The sequence below is a fragment of the Ostrinia nubilalis genome, chromosome 14 (assembly GCF_963855985.1).
Source record: "Ostrinia nubilalis chromosome 14, ilOstNubi1.1, whole genome shotgun sequence".
Lineage (NCBI taxonomy): Eukaryota > Metazoa > Arthropoda > Insecta > Lepidoptera > Crambidae > Ostrinia > Ostrinia nubilalis.
In genome coordinates, this window is record NC_087101.1 from 4,349,488 (window position 1) to 4,367,213 (window position 17,726).

General features: G+C 35.9%; 1 protein-coding gene across 1 annotated transcript in view; it reads right to left on the reverse strand.

The window, feature by feature from the left end:
• Positions 1 to 16,525, reverse strand: part of LOC135077985 (interference hedgehog-like) — a 41,535-nt gene extending 25,010 nt beyond the window's left edge. Inside the window, exon 1 of the mRNA XM_063972523.1 lies at positions 16,334 to 16,525. The gene's annotated coding sequence lies outside the window, so the exon portion shown is untranslated. The remainder of the gene's footprint in view (positions 1 to 16,333) is intronic.
• Positions 16,526 to 17,726: the final 1,201 nt, after the last annotated feature.

A 17,726-nucleotide genomic window follows, 5' to 3' on the forward strand; every position in this document is an offset into this window, starting at 1 on the left:
AATTAAATTGCCAATCAATGCTACCTTTGAGTTGTGAATAATATACCTACGCTTTGTTAATATTTTGTACGTTGAATTAGTATTTAAGCTTAATCAGGAGAAATGTTAAGAATCCCTCATTGTACAATGGCTCATCAGACCATCTTGTTGCAAAATAAGACCTATTACAACCTATATAAGATGCGACTTCACATAGTTTGATGACGTCAGTACATTTCGTAAACAAAAGATTGGCGTTACATTGTATGACAGCTTTTTATTTGTAAATAACTGTAACAGTAGCGAGTTATTATCGAATTATTTACAACTTCTGCACGCGTCGGTTTCCAGTTTGAAAACGTTCTATTTTCGACACATATTTTTTTATTTTTTACGTGCGGTCGCCAGTATGCGTGCGAGCTAACTTTCGCCTAATATTTCAGTGGGTCTAGACAAAGTGCAAATTATAATCGCAAACCAGTCGCAAAGTGGTCGAAAAGCCCCTTTTTTGTATGGAGTTTTGACGGATTCGATTTTCGATTCGATCAAAAAGTACGTTTTGTCTAGGGGGGCTGGAAGTAGGTAGGTTAGAGTAATTTTATTTTTAAAAGTTTTGTTATAAAAGTAAAATCCTTTTTTGTGTTGCCCTATTGCAAAGGCTATCTTTTAAAATAAAAAAATAATTTTCATTAACCTGACGACGATAAATTCATTTAAATTGGTTCGTTTTTCTTGCGTTTCCTTGATTTTATGATCTTTTTTATTTATAGAGAAGTACTTAGCTGTAAATTAAATGCGCTCGGTTGTAAACTTGTCATCGTCAATTTAATACTTGGGTATTTTATTACTATCGCAACTGAATGTTTTTCTTGACGATGTTAAGAACATTACAAATCCTATAAAACGCAATACAGAACTAATCCTGTTTGTACTGGCAGAATGCCATACTACCAAGATAAAGGTATTTTATAGGACTTTCAGATTTTTAATGACTAGTTTCGTAAGAACCTATTTCTATTAGAAGAAAACCTCATTAAAATTGAAACTTAAACTGTAACGAAAGCTACTATTATAATATCCAAGAGCGTATTTCAGTAAATAAATGGATAGAATTTGAAAACCAAGCCATTTTAGGAATAAACAGCAATTTGTTTGCGAAATCAAGATTATTTTACCTAGCTAGATAATTATTAACAACTTTGAGTAATTAATTAATTAAGTACTTAATTGTTAACTAACAGTATACTACATTTTTCACGTTGCCCTTCTAGATGACATGATAGTTGACAGCCAACACATCCTTACAAAACAAACCCATACGCGGCATATGACGCGCCTCATACGCACTGGCACGCTTAACGTGTCGAGAATTCCAAATCGAACATCCCAGCTAAAATGTACCGACGACTGCACGTCAAGTTACACACTATAGCATCTTAAGACGTTGCAATATGGGCTGATTTACAACAAAAATGTAGAGTCTGACGTGCCTGTGTCTGATTTGAATATAAATATGTTCAACCGGTCCCTGTGAACATCGATTAGCGCCGCTAACTACCTGTTTGATACTAATATCATGTTGCAGATAGCGATTTCTTCATTACATCTATAATGATAGCAATGATTTATGGTGGACCGATTAAACTCCCGTCAGTCGATGTAATAAGAAAGTCGTTCTAATACACCGGCACTATTATAACGGTATGTAAAACACGGTACGAACTAAAAAAATCTTACAAATTAATACGTTTTTCCATGGAATAATACGGATGACAGACAGCGCATGAAAATTCTGCGCTATCATAAGTTACTGTAAAACCGGGTCCAGACGGGTGTAACGCGTAATGTACTCCACCGTGTAATGTACTCGTAATGGAAATAGTATGGGCAGCACTTCACACATGTAATGTTCGTAGTGCCATGCCGTCCACACGTAGAATTCGTGTTACATTACACATAATATTACGTTACACATTACACCCTGGACGGCTTGAGGTGCTATATTTCATCAAAAATGCACATTGAGATTTGCTGTCGTCTGTACAAGACTAAATGAACACTAAAATTAAAGTTCAGAATAAAGACATTTACATAACAGGAATAAAATTAGAAAATGTCAGCGAAATATTTTTATACTTAGACCGGGAGAAATATTAAGCCCGTCAGTTCCTTTTGTGCGTCCGTTCAAATCTCAGGGTTTCTACCGTTCACGTAGTTTCGAGTCTATCTGCCACTGTCGCTCATGCTGAAATCTCGCTTATCGTGAGAGGGATGGAAATATTCAATACTTTGGTTTATGTTGTTGAGAGTAGCACCGCTGAATCTTTAGAAACGCCTGAATACAATGTAAGTATGCCATCACGACTTAGCGTCAAAGGGCGGCGATCAAAAGGGAACGTGGCCGTTACTCGGAACTCATCCAGGGATCAGAGCTACAAATATTTTATATTGATAAAAAAATCCTTCAAAGGAAATTTAGTAATGTCTATTTTCATGACAATGTTGAGCCGAAACATATTATTTTGTTGGATCAAAGCGTTTTTAATGTCAATGATTCATTTCAATCCGACACTATAATTCTATGAGTTTGCGTCACATTTTGCAAAAACCTATACAATGAAGTCTTATCGTCATGGTTGTGTTCTTACTGTCAATTTTGTCCATAAAAAACTTTAAACACCACGTAGTAACTTTTGCATCTCTACCTGAAAGAACTCTACCCCAATTACGGGAGTATTCCCACCTCTCGCACCGCTGCAACTCCTGTGTAGCCAGGATCTACAGCTTGACCGCCATTAAAAACCCAACCAGTCATGCCCCAATAAGACAACGAAAAAGTAGTATTTTAACAACGATTTATATTGAACCAGTCAGTGACTTATGAGCCTACAAAACTGTCTTTCAACCAAACATTTTTCAGCATAAAACGCAGCAGACAGAAATATGAAAACTGAAACGTGGATCAGAATTATATTATCACAGATCTGTGTGTTTGTGGAACGGCAACAAACAAATACTGTGCTGGGTTCGCGTTGCATTCGAAGCCATAATATAAGGGAACAATAAAACGTACTTTACTAGCCCCGATTTTGCACAAAAGCACACGTGGAAATATAAACACTTCAGAAAAATAAATGAAACCTATTGTGGTACAATCTCACCATACATATATTTATTTCGCTGAAAAATGGTAGGTAGTGAGATCTCTAGTCTCTACTCTCTATACGTACTTACCATTTTTCAGCAGGGTGTAGGTAACTTATTTTTTAGTCATCAGTCTCCCGCGAAAAATCGATATCCTACTGTGAACTCTACATTTTCTTCAAGTTGAATTCTTTACGAGTTAGGTAGTTGAACGTTATTCTCTAGTTATATTTCAGGCGATCAAACAAAAGAGATCCTGGATATTCAGGAGTTGCTAAGATGAGATCTATTTAAAAAAAAATGGTTCGACTAGACTCACCATGGCATTTCGCTTCACCATCGGAATGAACTGATTACGTATTAAATTAGGTTCTATGTATGCAAGATTGAGGCGCTAATACAGAGATGTTTTACTGTTTCCCTTTACTATGACGATGCTATTCCCATTACTAATTCAAGGCACATTACCCACAGTTTATGGCAGGCGTAAGTGACATATCCTTGCAAAATTCATACTTTTTAGTGCTTCCTTGACAGTGTGAGGATGCTAATTCTACGCCATAAAAATACAATTTGACAGCTCACTGTTAAGCTATGTGATGCTAATTTTATAAGCCTGCCAATAGGTCCTAATAGGCAGCTTAAACGGAGGCCTTGACAGGCGAAGGAATTGACAGGCCAATTAAACTTCAACACAAAAAACAGCTGTCTGTCAACTAGCTGTCAGATTATCAGCAGCAGGTATGGATTAAGGATCGCAGGTTCGCAACCTTATATTAATTGGCTTTACTACAATATTCATGTGTCCTGTGGCTCTGCTGTCCAATAAAGGTTTTATTTCTTTAAAGCAATGTGTATTTACTTATTTATTTTAACGAGTAGGTATGTACCTTATTTTACAACATTCTAAATGCATTTTAATTAAACAAAGAACATTAATTCCGCTGCTAAATCACACTAAATCGCACATATTATTTTAATGTTAAGACTAGGCGTAGTCAAAGCGAGCCGCCCTTTCTAAATATTCATTAACCCTAACTAATGCAGTGGTAGAATACCTTATAAATAAATATTGTGCCTAGATCGATGCTTTCAGTAAATAAAATACATAAATTTTACTCTAAAAACAATAACAAATGAACAATTGAGTCGCTAACCTATCCTTAAGCAGATAAGGTTTATTTTTCATCCTTTGTATTTTATAGCGTGGTAATTGCAGCTGGCCACAAATACGCCCAAGGCGTATAAAATTTAAAGCCTAGATCGAACATGAGTTCGCCGTGCCCGGGGGATGGCACATACGTTCACCGCATTCTTTAATCAGAGGGTTTCAAGGTAATATAGTTTTGATTGCGACCACAAAGAGCTCTGTGATTGCCATCGGTTTTCCAGGAACGCTGCTATTCTTGGAAAAATAATGCCGCTGACATAAAATAGCCTAATGCTTTTGTTCGCTTATTACTTTATGAGGACAGTGGATTGAATAGACGGCTGACGTCACTACTAAATCAGTTTCTTTTGTGTCTGTAACTATCAAAAGTTAAGACTTAGTTAATAGTTCCCGAAAAAGTTTAGTAAGGTAAATTAATTGAATACTAGGTAATGTTAAAAGTTAAAACCAACTTTATAGTTTCTAGAACTAGAGCTACTACGAAAATTACTTTACCAATGAAAGACATTACTTTAAAAGGTTCTTTCTTATTACAAAGAAATACTTAATTGATAATTTTGGCAAACCAAAGTCAAATGAACGAAGTCACGGGCACTGAGCAATATTAAATACTTATAAGAATTTATCGCTTTATTTACAAAAGCTACACGTGGTCATTCATGATAGAGACAAGGCAATGACTTAAGTTATTGTGTCCCAGTGGCCTTTCACCTCCGTATCTCGTAAATTACTGGATCGATTTCGATAAGACAGTCGCGTTGAGATTAGCCGATGCCGCAACATCACATAATAATTTTGACTGTATTAGCTTTCTGTTCAGTAAGACTACGAATAAGGTATAACATTAACAATAAGGTACCTAATTTATATGTCAAGGCCACTTTCTGGGAACAGCCTAGCTAAATCAAAATGAATTAGATTAGAATTCAATTAGGTCTTGTTTCAAAGATTATTTTTTAAGGAAGAGAGCAACATTTTTATTACCATGTTTTTATTTCCTTAACTACTGAGGCTAATTGTGTAATTGTTTTGTTTATGTTTAACCTATTTTTTATTCTTGTTAGGAGATAATTAATAGGTAGGTAATTAAAAGTATAAATACGTAACGGATAACATAGTCTACGTGCGTGTTAAAGTACAAAGCTCAAAATTCGATTCAATTTAAAGAAAAGATTAAAGTTTTTCATTTTCATTGGTTCAATTTCAATATTTAGACTGAATTTATGACTGATTATAAACCTCAGAGACTAATGCCTGGTTTCATATAAAATTTAAATTAAGTAGAAAAGAGCACGTTCAAGCTTAAAATCTAAATTCAGGGACCGGGCTTAAGCCTACTGATAATCCACTGTCGTTGTTGTGTATGCCTACATTGCCTACTCCAACAGAAATAGGGTAAGCCATAAAAAATAACACCCACAGCGCACCACACTTGTTCAATCAAAAGTTGCTCAAAGAAGTTGTAATAGGATCTTCATTTCATGGGCATTATAAAACTGGATCTGGCACAAAACAATAAGAATTCTGTGGACCCGCATGCCCGGTAAAAATTTTGCTTTTAGCGTTCCGTATTCAAAAGTCAAATATAACCAGTCATTTTTCAAAACTGCTCTACAAAATTATAATACAGTTTGTTTTCGAAAAAACTGGCGTTACACAGAACCCAATGACAATAAAGAAGCTGTCAGAACACGAGTTCTTTTAGTTCAGTTCTTTAAGAGATGATCTTGAATAATAATCTTAGATATGATAGGTATTATAGAGTTAGATGAAAGCAAAATCCTACCGAGGTAATACAGCCCACAGGCTATTTATAAGTGCCTCGAACACGACTCGCAATACTCCATTCAACGTATGAAAGCTGATCTAGTACTTAGATATCTCTCATTGTTCCTTCATCCCTGGAGCCTGTCGAGTGTAGACGTGTCTGGAAATCTTGTATTGCATACCTAACATGTATTTTTAGCTAAGGAACACTTAGGCTGAGTTGCACTATCAAACTTTAACCGTAACTATAACGATAACCGGTGTTTTTTATATAGATTTAGACATAATTTTGACGTTACTTAACGTTAAAGTAAGATGGTGCAATCCAGTTTAAAAGTACTTACACAGCCTGCACTTAAGCGTTTTTGAACTAGGAAATTCTTGGCCTGTATATCACCAGATGGAAAGTGATGATTAGGCCAAAGATGGAAGCGAGCTTCACCTGGAATTCAGGCACTTGTATTGCATAGTGAACAAGAAAGAAACATTTATTTGGTTCGAACATAAATTAAATTACACGGTTTGATTATAAGGAGAGTTTGATTATAACAAGGTTTTCAACTACGGAACACTAAAAGTACTTCAACAACCTGCACTTGAGCGTTTTTTCATTCCTTTCATTACAAGCCCACAGCTTTTTATCGACACTTCCAAAGCTTTTGTGTTTCTTCTATTATGGCGTCCGCTAATTAATTACAGTCGTTATATTTAAGAGCCGTCCATTAGGATTAATAATCGTTTTATGTACTGGCTCCGTGTCTAATCTGAGTGGTGTCAAGTGGTTATTACTTTGAGATTATTTAATGAATAAGGTTTGGATTTCATTAGAAAATAGAATCTTAGAACTCAGACCAGCTTATCGCGTAGAGCGAACTAAGGTCTATTCAATTTTAGTCTTATGAAATTGGTCTAAATTTTGAATTTCAACGAACAAAAGCCTCAAACTAAGCTTAAATTAGATCCAGTTTTGAGCTCTTTCTGTTAAACGTTTCTGTTGACATAACTACGAGTAGGTTAGTTATGTCTTAAGAGAGGCTAAGTAGAAGTGGTGCACCTAACTTCAACCGTAACTATAACGATAACCGTTGTTTTTTATAGAGTTTGACAGATTTTTGACGTTTGTTAAAGTTAAAGTAAGAGGGAGGAGAATGTCAAACTGTTTTGCAGAGTACCTTTAACACCAGTAAACGTAATCGATGATACGAAGGTAATTCGACCCCATGCCAGTAGGTGGTCCCGATACGGCTCGGGTTTCAAAATAAACAGTAATTATTGATTTGTCACGGAACCAGTACTTGTTACCGACATCCTTTGATGCGAACGTTTATGTAAATATGTTTTGATCGCGGCACGTTTACGAAATGTTAAAGAGCATTTCAAATTACAGATTTGGGAAATTGATGTGCAAGTCGAAATTGGCGGTTTACATAATTTTCATGAAGCGAGTGTTATGAATAAAGATGAAAGAATTTGGTAGTTTCTAGTTACATTTTAGACAACTGCTATTAAATCATCGTTTCGTGCACGCGCGCCTATAAGAATTAATTTCAAAAGCATAAGCAAAAGCAAAACATATTTAAAAAATTTTGACTGTAGAGTCGACTATTATTTCAGTAGTATTAAAAGTCAAGAGCAAAATTAAGAGGACAAGTCTGAAAAGATATCTGATAGAAGATTTTTTCATAAAAAAAAACTTTGGTCGTGCTGAAAAAGGCTTCTGAAATCAGCAAGCACTTTCACAAAATTTTCAGTGAGATTTCCAATACCACAAAGTGCATTTACTTACAATAATTGCTCAGTTAATAGATATTAAACTTGATAAACTTGTCCAAGAGAGTATTCTCAGAAAAACATTAGTTTCAATAAAGTGAAAATAAGTAAAGAGTATTCACCAAAAATTACAATAGCATTTTCATTTAGTCTCTGGGAAAAGTTTCGCTAACCTTTTTCAATTAACGGTAAACGTGCTCAAACAAGTCCTAGCAAATAGAATTGGCGTAATCAACTCGAACCAGATTTAGTCTCAACATCCAGATAGACTTGTATGAAGGCCAATCAACAAAGTGGCCACTAGTAAGGCCCCTGTCTAATGGATTAGCACAACAAAGTGGTTATTCTCAAACAAAACACACTTTGTGATAGTATGAGATGAGAACAAGTGACTGCGGTAACGAACACCAGCACGCCAGCGCCACAATTTGGTGAATTTAGTTGATTAGTAGGTACACTACTAGAGTATTCTTATTTTTCTTACAAGGACACCCCTTGTAAGAAAAGTAAGTGAGCATGGTTGCTCAAATCTGAAATTATAGATTGTACAATATAGTGGAAATACGAAGGCTCGACGTTTGCCAAAGTCATTAGTTAAATCAATACATATTTATATTTCCTCTCTCTCTCTCTACTACGACTATCCTCTTCCCTACATACATAGCTATCTTTCATTCCTTAAACTCCACATATTTAAAACCAATCCTGATCCTTAGGTAATCATTTCCAAAAGGCCATAGAGCAAACACTATCCTACACAGAACACACATTTGTCATCATACTCCATTCGCTGTAGCTATTTGTTCAATCCACAGGCGGCTATATTCCGATATCTACATAATTGCACAGGTGCACTGCAGTTAATGTAGAGCTGGTATTTATCAACCGATCTTAGTCTAAAGTTCTCAAATAATAATTTAGAAGAAAGGTTATAAATATGAAACTCCAAGACCCCTTGAAATAAAATCAAAGGAGAAAGGACCGAATCAAACGCTGATTCGGCCAAATTAGATTATTTACTAGATCTGTAATAGTAAAAGCTTTCTTAATAAGTAACAGTCATTGGTAGTAATAACAAATTCTAAGGAGTATTTTGAGCTTTTTATTAGGATGCTTGTAAAATAAGCATGTAGTTTACGGTCCTTTCGGGCACGAGTGAATTCTTGCAAGGGCCTGTTCACGGCAGCTGGGCGAAGGTTGATGAAGGTAGACTTTGTGGGCGGCACTATTATAAACATGTAACAACCCCGCGATGAACAGGAAATGCCAATGGGACGTGTTTGTAATAGATTTCATTGCAAATGGTGAAATGTTCAGTCGTCAGCCAAATGACCTCCACTGCTGGACAAAGGCATCTCCAAGGATTTACATAACGACCAGTTCTGGTGAAAGGTACCTCAACAGTTTTACACCCTAAGTTAATTTACTACTAGTTTAGGGATTTCGAATAAGATCTAGCACCAAAATATACGATTTACCCTGATTTGAGATTTTTGTTGTACAGACCATTTATCTTTTTGCAAATACTAGGTTAGCAGGAGAACGACTGCCGACAAACTGTTGAAGTCATTTTTACAAAGACACCCATTACAAAGACATAAGTAGACTGTTTGTATAATATTGAGTAAAGTACCTCTGGAGGTAGTTACCTGGCAATAACATTGCGAACACAGTAACGTCTCAAGCACACTCCCGCTTTTACGATACGGCCTACGCAAGCATCATCGTCATATATTATTTAGTGTGTACTCCGAATAAACATTTTCTTTTCGGAATGTTTATCCGCAGTCAAGATTACAGGCAAATGAAAGGGAACGCTTTATTTTGTTACAAATAAGTATACATACCTATTACAGGAACATACGATTCTTTTTTTAAAAAACTTCAAATTATTGGTACGTGAAAAGTGTATGAAAAGTAGGTGAAAATCAAAGAAAGACAACTGTGCTGAAAACTTTACTAAACTGAAACGCCAAACGGCAAGGAAATATTATCGAACTGATCGTCAATTCGTCACTTACCAAATGCAAACTTAGTAAATTCATGATGTAACAATTAATAAGATAGGTATTAAAATTATGGTAATAGTAAGTTTTCGATGACTAATTTATCAGCCAGCGACAGTCTATTTCTGGACATTTATAATTTTTAGTTCCGTAGCCGAATTAATGATATTTTGGCCAAAACACTATTTTAAAGTGACAATGAAAACCACCGTTCAAAACAAAGTTTGGTATTGCATAAAATATTAAGCTTTTCAATGTGCCTGCTATAAATACAAATAGCATCTATTAGTGAAACACTAGCCCTGTCAATTAGGTCGATGGCATTAACATGGAAGTGTATTTTCATGTCGGTTTATCGCAGTTCTATAGTTATAATTTTATCTATTTTTAAATAATCCATGCTGATAATTATAAATGCCAAAATATATCTGTCTGTTACCTTTTCTTGCTCTAAGCCACTGAACAATTTGGCAAAATTTTGGAGATATTGGCCTCAGAAAAATAACATAGCTACTCTTTGAAGTGAACATGAAACCTAATTCGATTTTTGTAGCTTTGACATCAATAACTATTTAATTACGAGTAAAAAATAAATTAGTTTTGTTGGAATACGAACGCTCAATGAAGACTTCCCTTGACAGATCGAAATTCACGAGCAGGAACCCGCGGGCAGCAGCTAATAAATAAATCCATTCATTTACCAAAAAAGTATCTGTGTTTATTGTTCAATAATGGAACATCAATTAAAAGTAATTCCAAATAGCAGTTTGGTACGAAACGGCCCTGAAACGCGGAGTGCTCATAAATAAATAACCGGCTGGGGAAAAAATAGGACTTTCAAGGGCTTCTCCCTTAGCCCCAAGGGTAGTTTAGATTAGATCTCAATGTGGTTGATCTCGTGAATCATCCCCTAGTGGAGCCCTTAATCCACGTGCTATGATACTTCCGAGTGAGACCACCATGGAAGCGGAAAATGCTCTGTAGCCCATTTTTTAAAACAAAAGGCACTTTAGCACACTTGTCTTGCTATTATTACTGCAAAAAAGTACCAAAAATGCATGGGTTCGCGTGATGGATTGGGTGCCATAAAAACGCCGAAGGGTTAGAGGATTTTTGGCGAAATTGGATGCTGGAGCTTTATTAATACGGCAAGTTTATGGCAAATAGTTCTATTTTTTCTTCGAATCAACTTTTGATTGCTTAGAAGTAGACATAGTTGTGTTCTTCATTATATTATACTGTACCCTACTAATAAATATCACATCAGAGCTATCAATTAACTTTAATAATACCACGTGCTTTAATATCATGCTGGTTTCCCGACCACCCTGAATGCGGAAGTAGACTCATTGACGGTTTTTTCTCGGCATAATGTGGAAGTTATTTTTATAATAATAACTTGATATTTTTTATGCCATTGAGAGTGATTACGAGGCATGTAGCTCTATCATTACTGCTTTCAAGAGATACCAACAAAAGACTAGTAGCCTGGAAAATCTAACAATGTCCAATGCCCTGTACTAAGAATGTGTTCTTTCTTCCATCGATTAAAATAATATCCTTTTTCTTCCATGAATTTGGATAACTGTGTCTCACTTGTGTGTCGAAATCAAAATCACGAGCGACTACTCTTTTACCACTGACTTCACTGAGCCACAGCGACATTCAAATATGACGAAATAGATACTTTTAAAACATCTTTAGAAGTTTAGTATCCACGTGCTAAAAATTTCTTCCCCTCATTTGCTGTTCTCGGACCACCGCGAATGCGGAAGGAGTCATTGACAGTTTTTGTATAAATATACGAAAGATCACTTTTAAAAGAGAGGTCATTCTTAAATGTCATCTCGGTATATAATTTAATACGAATATTTGAATGAAGTCTTGGTGTTTTATGATTCAAAGAAATTCATATTCGTAAATTCTTCATTCAACAGTTTTTGGCAATGTGAGATAAAAATTTATGATTATTACATATACAATAATTTTCCATCTGATCACTGTGTAGGTACCTACTTTTAAATAATTTTATACAACAACTGTCGGTACTTGCCTGCAGAAAGAATTCATTGGAAATGTATGTGCAAAACAAATTTATTTTTACATACATTTTACTTTTACGTGGAATCTTATTTGACGACAGCAAACTGACTACACCTTTTCGTTGCAAAATACTGTAACAAGAACTAAAGATAGCAGAATCTTTAGCTTAATGTCCTCGATACACGCCTTCACCGTGGCCCGTGCTATTTAGAATGGCCTGGTTGCGCTAGTGGACCACCCTGAACGCGGAAACGATCCAAATGACGGATTTAGCATTATTCAAACTATTTAAATTGTCATCGAAACCGGCTTATTACAATTACAAATGATCTAAATTTCATTTAATTATACGCAATGAACATAGTGAATTTCAGTTGAGCTTAATTGTTATCCAATACGGAAATTATTTGAGTGATTTGTAAAGTTACAATAGGCGTTTTGTTATTGAGCTTCAATGAAATAACAGACGCCTAGGTAAGTACTCAAGTAAGCTCATAAAGTTTAAGTGACTTTAATTTTTACAACCAAGATAGAAGAAAAGGATCAACTTCATTAAACATGCCATCATGGCATGGCAAAAATCACCATTATTTTCTGTACATTAAAGGCATGGCTTCCCTTTATCGATCACGTGGGATAAAGAAGAAATAACAGAAATAACAGTGCTTTTATCATATTATAATGCTGTTAGAAGAACGGGCAAACAAACGCCAAATCAAATATGAGCAAGTATATTTCCCTTATGATCGCGCGAGCTTCTAATAATAATTGATGGCCTGTTCCTCGGAGGAGTTACAAGATGGAGCTTATCGAAGAATCTCCGGCTTGATTGCCCAGTGGATATCGTATAACTATTGTTTGTTGGCCATCGTTATCTTACCTTCACATAAAAACAAACTGTAAACTTTTGAAAAGAATTTTAAACTTATATCGTGTATAATATTTTGTTTGAAAATGATAATTGTTGTCACTAAGCTAGAGCTATGAATTTTGTTAGCACTTTCCCAGTGCATTTTATTACCTACTACGCTTTAACTAGTATTAATTAGGTATCTGTGGTTTTATTATCACCTACCTATATAATAATAATATTTTGTTTGTGGACTTTGAATACGAGTATAGCAAAGGTCCCGTGAACCGTGTTTTGAAGGATAACCGTGTTCGCGTTACAAACTCTACCTTCATTAGCTGTAACAAGAGTAAGCTAAATAAATTAACTTGACGTTTTCTTTTTCTTTACGAGTCTGTTTAAGTTATTCGTTTAGCATCGTCGCGCCCATAAAACTTTCCTGTTGATATTTTCGCCGGCGTTTGCGGAGGGTTTTATTGGAAACGGTGGAATTGTGTATTATCAAGTCCGCACAATAAGCCATAGCCCTCAACGACAAACACCACGAAGGCGGAACCAACGAATGGGTTATTACCGCTCAACCACTACTTTCGGGTTGGTGGTAGGCGAAACTCTATGGCCCAGAACAGACGGTGAAACGCTACTGCAACGAAACTGCAACTTTCTGATGATTTTGATTAATGAAACTGAAACTGAAAGTTTCAAACTGGTCGCGTCATGTGTGGTCTCTCAACGGACGCTATGGCAGAAACTTAGATGCAACTCAAAAGTAACTAGCAGTTGCAGTTTCGTTGCAGTTGCGTTTCACCGTCTGTTCTGGGGCTATGTCCCCATGTTGTGAGTTTCACGCATTTCTATGGTTCAAAAATACTGCGAATGAACTTTGCAGAAAGCATTTTATGAAAATAAAAACTAACAGGTTGCATGAACTGGAAACGCAGATGGGAGGCATTCGACACCTTAATACCTAATGCTCTCGTAGAAACATAGGTGTACAATATCGATTATCATGCTCATGATCTGCACCTCCTAATTTAGGTAGCTAATTGATAGACACAGGTGTAGGTACACTTGCGTACTTTGAAATCTAATCTAAGCATTCTTACGTCTTTCAGCGGCTAGTTTTTGAACTAGTGTTTGAATGACTCGGCGAAAGATTTATCAACAATTACCCAATTAGTTAGGTATTTACTTATATCGTATTTTATCTAATTTCAGTTAGAAACAAATGAAATCTGAAATACGTCTTCATTGAATAAAATAATTATAATTTATAATAATTTGATACTATGAATAGAATTGTGGAATGTGGTTTTTGTGTCAAAATTCTCTAATTTTCTAATTTTCGCCACCACCTCGTACCTAATCGAAGGAGCTGAACGGTTCGTTTGAATTTTGATAAATTAAACAAAACATTCCCAGAATTGGTTAACATTCTAAACTTTAGTAGAAGATTAAGTATCTAATTTTAGAATTGGAAATAATTTTCCAAAACCTGATTTTAATTACATACTTGTACACGAATTACACGAAAAGTCTGTCTTTCCGTCAATTTGGATTCATGGAAAAGTAAGTATATTAAAATGTCAGTATTCTTGAAATAATAAGAACCAATGGAATGGAATGGAGCCCCCGGGAAAAGTAGCTATACTTATTTAATTTAAAGGTGATATATTTATTAGAATTAACTCAATATTTTCAAATTTGCGGTGTTTATTTGGAACCAGAAATTTTTTGAGTCTTAGTCTATACTTATTGAGAATCTTCTTTCTTGGCTTGACACATTTAATTTCACACTATAGCATCTTATAGTTAGGCACCTACTGAGTGCGAATTTTCCATAGAAAGATCTATCTGGTATGTTCTACTCAGTACAGGCAGGTACATAATGTATTTTTAAAACTCACCTTTAAATAGTTATTTTTAAAAACGACACTTAATATTGTTCTGACCTACAAAACTGTTCAAATTGCTAGAGAATTGCGTACGTCTGGCAAATCACGTATGCATCTTTGTTATCATTGTATTTTAATATATTTGCGCGCGCGCCGGTAGGGTATCCATGCGTTTTAGTTCACACGGAAATTCGGAATGGCTTGATTTTGATTATTATAAAGATCCAGTAACATATCAGCTTAGAAAGATGAAATCAGAAGAAATGGCGTTAAAATATATTGTTGGATAATGACCACACGGCTAGGGTTTATTTTCCATATTAATTATAAACACATTTATAATCTAGCTTAGCAAGCTAAGAAAAGTTTGAACTTAGGGAAATCGTGTATTGTGGTACCTATTCCTTGAACTGAAGTTTACAAAATAATGGCTGAAATGATTATAATGAAATCATAATGATCACAAATGCGCTTTAGCTTAACTATTTATTTTTCGGTGTGTATTACGTCTGAATGGTCGAAGTGTAATTTATCCTATTTTCTGCTTTACAGATGCGGGCCCTACACGCTTGTAGCGACACTTGTAGCGTGTCATTGAAGACGTCCGCGGACGTCTTGTGAATGCAGGATGAGACACCAAATTAATATCCTGAACGGTCGTTGAAAAATTGAGTTATTGAGTCATTAATTATGTATTTTTTCAACCTTTATACGTTTTTTAACCTGGAAACGTTACCTACAGATTTATTGCGTTATGTTTCTGAAATGTTTTACTTCAAGAGATTTATTTCAATTTTTTCCATTCATCTTAATGCTACGCCGAAAATGTAGAGCTGAATCAGACGCAAGCGCAGCCAAAATAAAACAGTTAAGTTTTTAGTTACTTAACTTGGTCCAACTCTGACTCATATGGCAAATATAAATATTTTCTTAATAAATTAAATTACCTATCTAATTACCTGTGGTCAATGAGGCGGCTCTTATCGTGATACGGTCAAGGTTACGTTCATTGACTCAAGGATCTCCAAATTAACCGGAGTATTCGACAGATTGAATGGAATCGCGTGGAGAGGAGATGTTAACCCGATTCTCATGACTTCCGAATTAATTGGGCCAAAGTCACGATATGGAGAGCTTTGTTCGACGAATTTCGTGCCATCTATTTTTGGGGACAATTTTTAAGTAAACTATTTTTATTAATCTGAAATATCTGACATATATACATATAACACATTTTACTACTTTTCTAATTTTGACCATTTGTACAAACAACTTAATGTCGAGAATCGAACCCTTGTCTTTAAATTCTCGGTATAGGACAACAACGACCTATAGTCAAACAAAAGCTGGTTCATCTTCCTATTTATCTAACATGCACTGCCGGACACGCAGTCAATAGCCGGTTGCACCGAGCTACTGGACTGTGAACAATCCTGCCTACTTAGTAAAATACTAATATTTGCTCTCTTTGTTTGTTTCCCAAAACACCGGCAAACAGATCGACCGCAATCTCCAATCTCGCATCTCATGAAACAACATTATCTCACAGTCAATATATGCTCACTAGTATGTATGTGTTCCTAATAAAATGAGAGCAACTTTTTCGATAAACCGAACCCGCAAGGTGCGCCCGAGTCGAAAGCCGAGGTGCACTGCATTCTTCCAAGAGGGACGGGAGGGAACGGGCTGCATTCTTAGTTATTCTTACCGATTAATCGAGAGCTCTTCCGAAAATCCACACGGAATCCGCTAGCGGAGCACCCTTAGCACATACTTCAAACACCACAGTATCAAGCGAACTTATTAAAACACAAATATCAGTTATTTTGTTTACATCATGGTCAGAAGAGTTCACATGGCTCACACTACCGACGGGCCGGCCTTTAACAAGCAAACTGGATCCATTTGGCTTGTCTGTCTTGACGCGGAATGCTATGCTCCGTCTCTGTCCCGCTCGAAATAACAATCGGTGCGTCCCGGTCACTCGTTCGGAGAAAGGCGCCAATGGACGGCGCGGGCGCCGACTTCTTCCTTCGGGACTTAAAAAAAACAAAAGAGCTTTAGAAACAAGTTACTGTAATGGGGCTTTAGGTGCCTGTCAAGATATTGTATGATTTAACATTTATTTGAGATGAACCTGTGATGGGCTCGGAGCGAGGCTCTGGGAATTTTAAACTGGTTTTATAAGATGTTTTTGCCACGGACAATTATACAAAGTTGAAAGCTGCGACGTTGCCATATTACACACTGAATTTGTACGCTTTTATGCCCATGAGATAAAAAACAACGCGTGCTGTTGAAGATTTCGTTACCTACTCGTTTGCTCAAAATTGTTCCTTCAGGGCATCATTTTATTACTCATCTCTTAAATCCAAAAACAAACAGTCACTTAGCCTCATTTCATTAAAGTTCATAAATGCAATACTTATCTACAATCCCGGTTTATCCGGTTCGAAGGACCAACGAATTTTCCAAACTTCTTAAGATTGTCCCTACTTTTGCATAAGAAACTCGAGCACTACAAGAAACAAATATCGGCAAGTGAGAGGTATGGGAGGGGGCAGCATTCTGGTCCAGGCGCATTCCTAGATAAATGGCGCTCTCTAACATCTACGTGCACAAATCTATTGCAAATGGAACTTACAAGCAGTGGCGGGGCAAGACCTAAATTTGATGTGGGCAAGACAGATTTCGCGAGGCCTTGTTCTGTGGCGACGAGTGGGTCTAGACAAAGTGCAAATTATAATCGCAAACCAGTCGCAAAGTGGTCGAAAAGCCCCTTTTTTTATGGAGTTTTGACGGATTCGATTTTCGATTCGATCAAAAAGTGCGTTTTGTCTAGGGGGGCTGAAGACGGATTTTTTGAAATAATAAAAAAAAACGGGTCAATGGTCTATTCATTGACAGTTTCTGATTTCTTGATTCAGTGATTATTTTTAAAGGAATTTTGCGCCGAAGAATAATGTTTGTCACTTAAAACCGTGTTGTTGCTTAATTTTGTGTCTGATTATGGCTGAATTTGTTTGGAAAAAAAAATTTTTAACTACATTGTTTAGCTATCAATAATTTATCCTACTATAGTCCAGTCATTATAGTAAGTT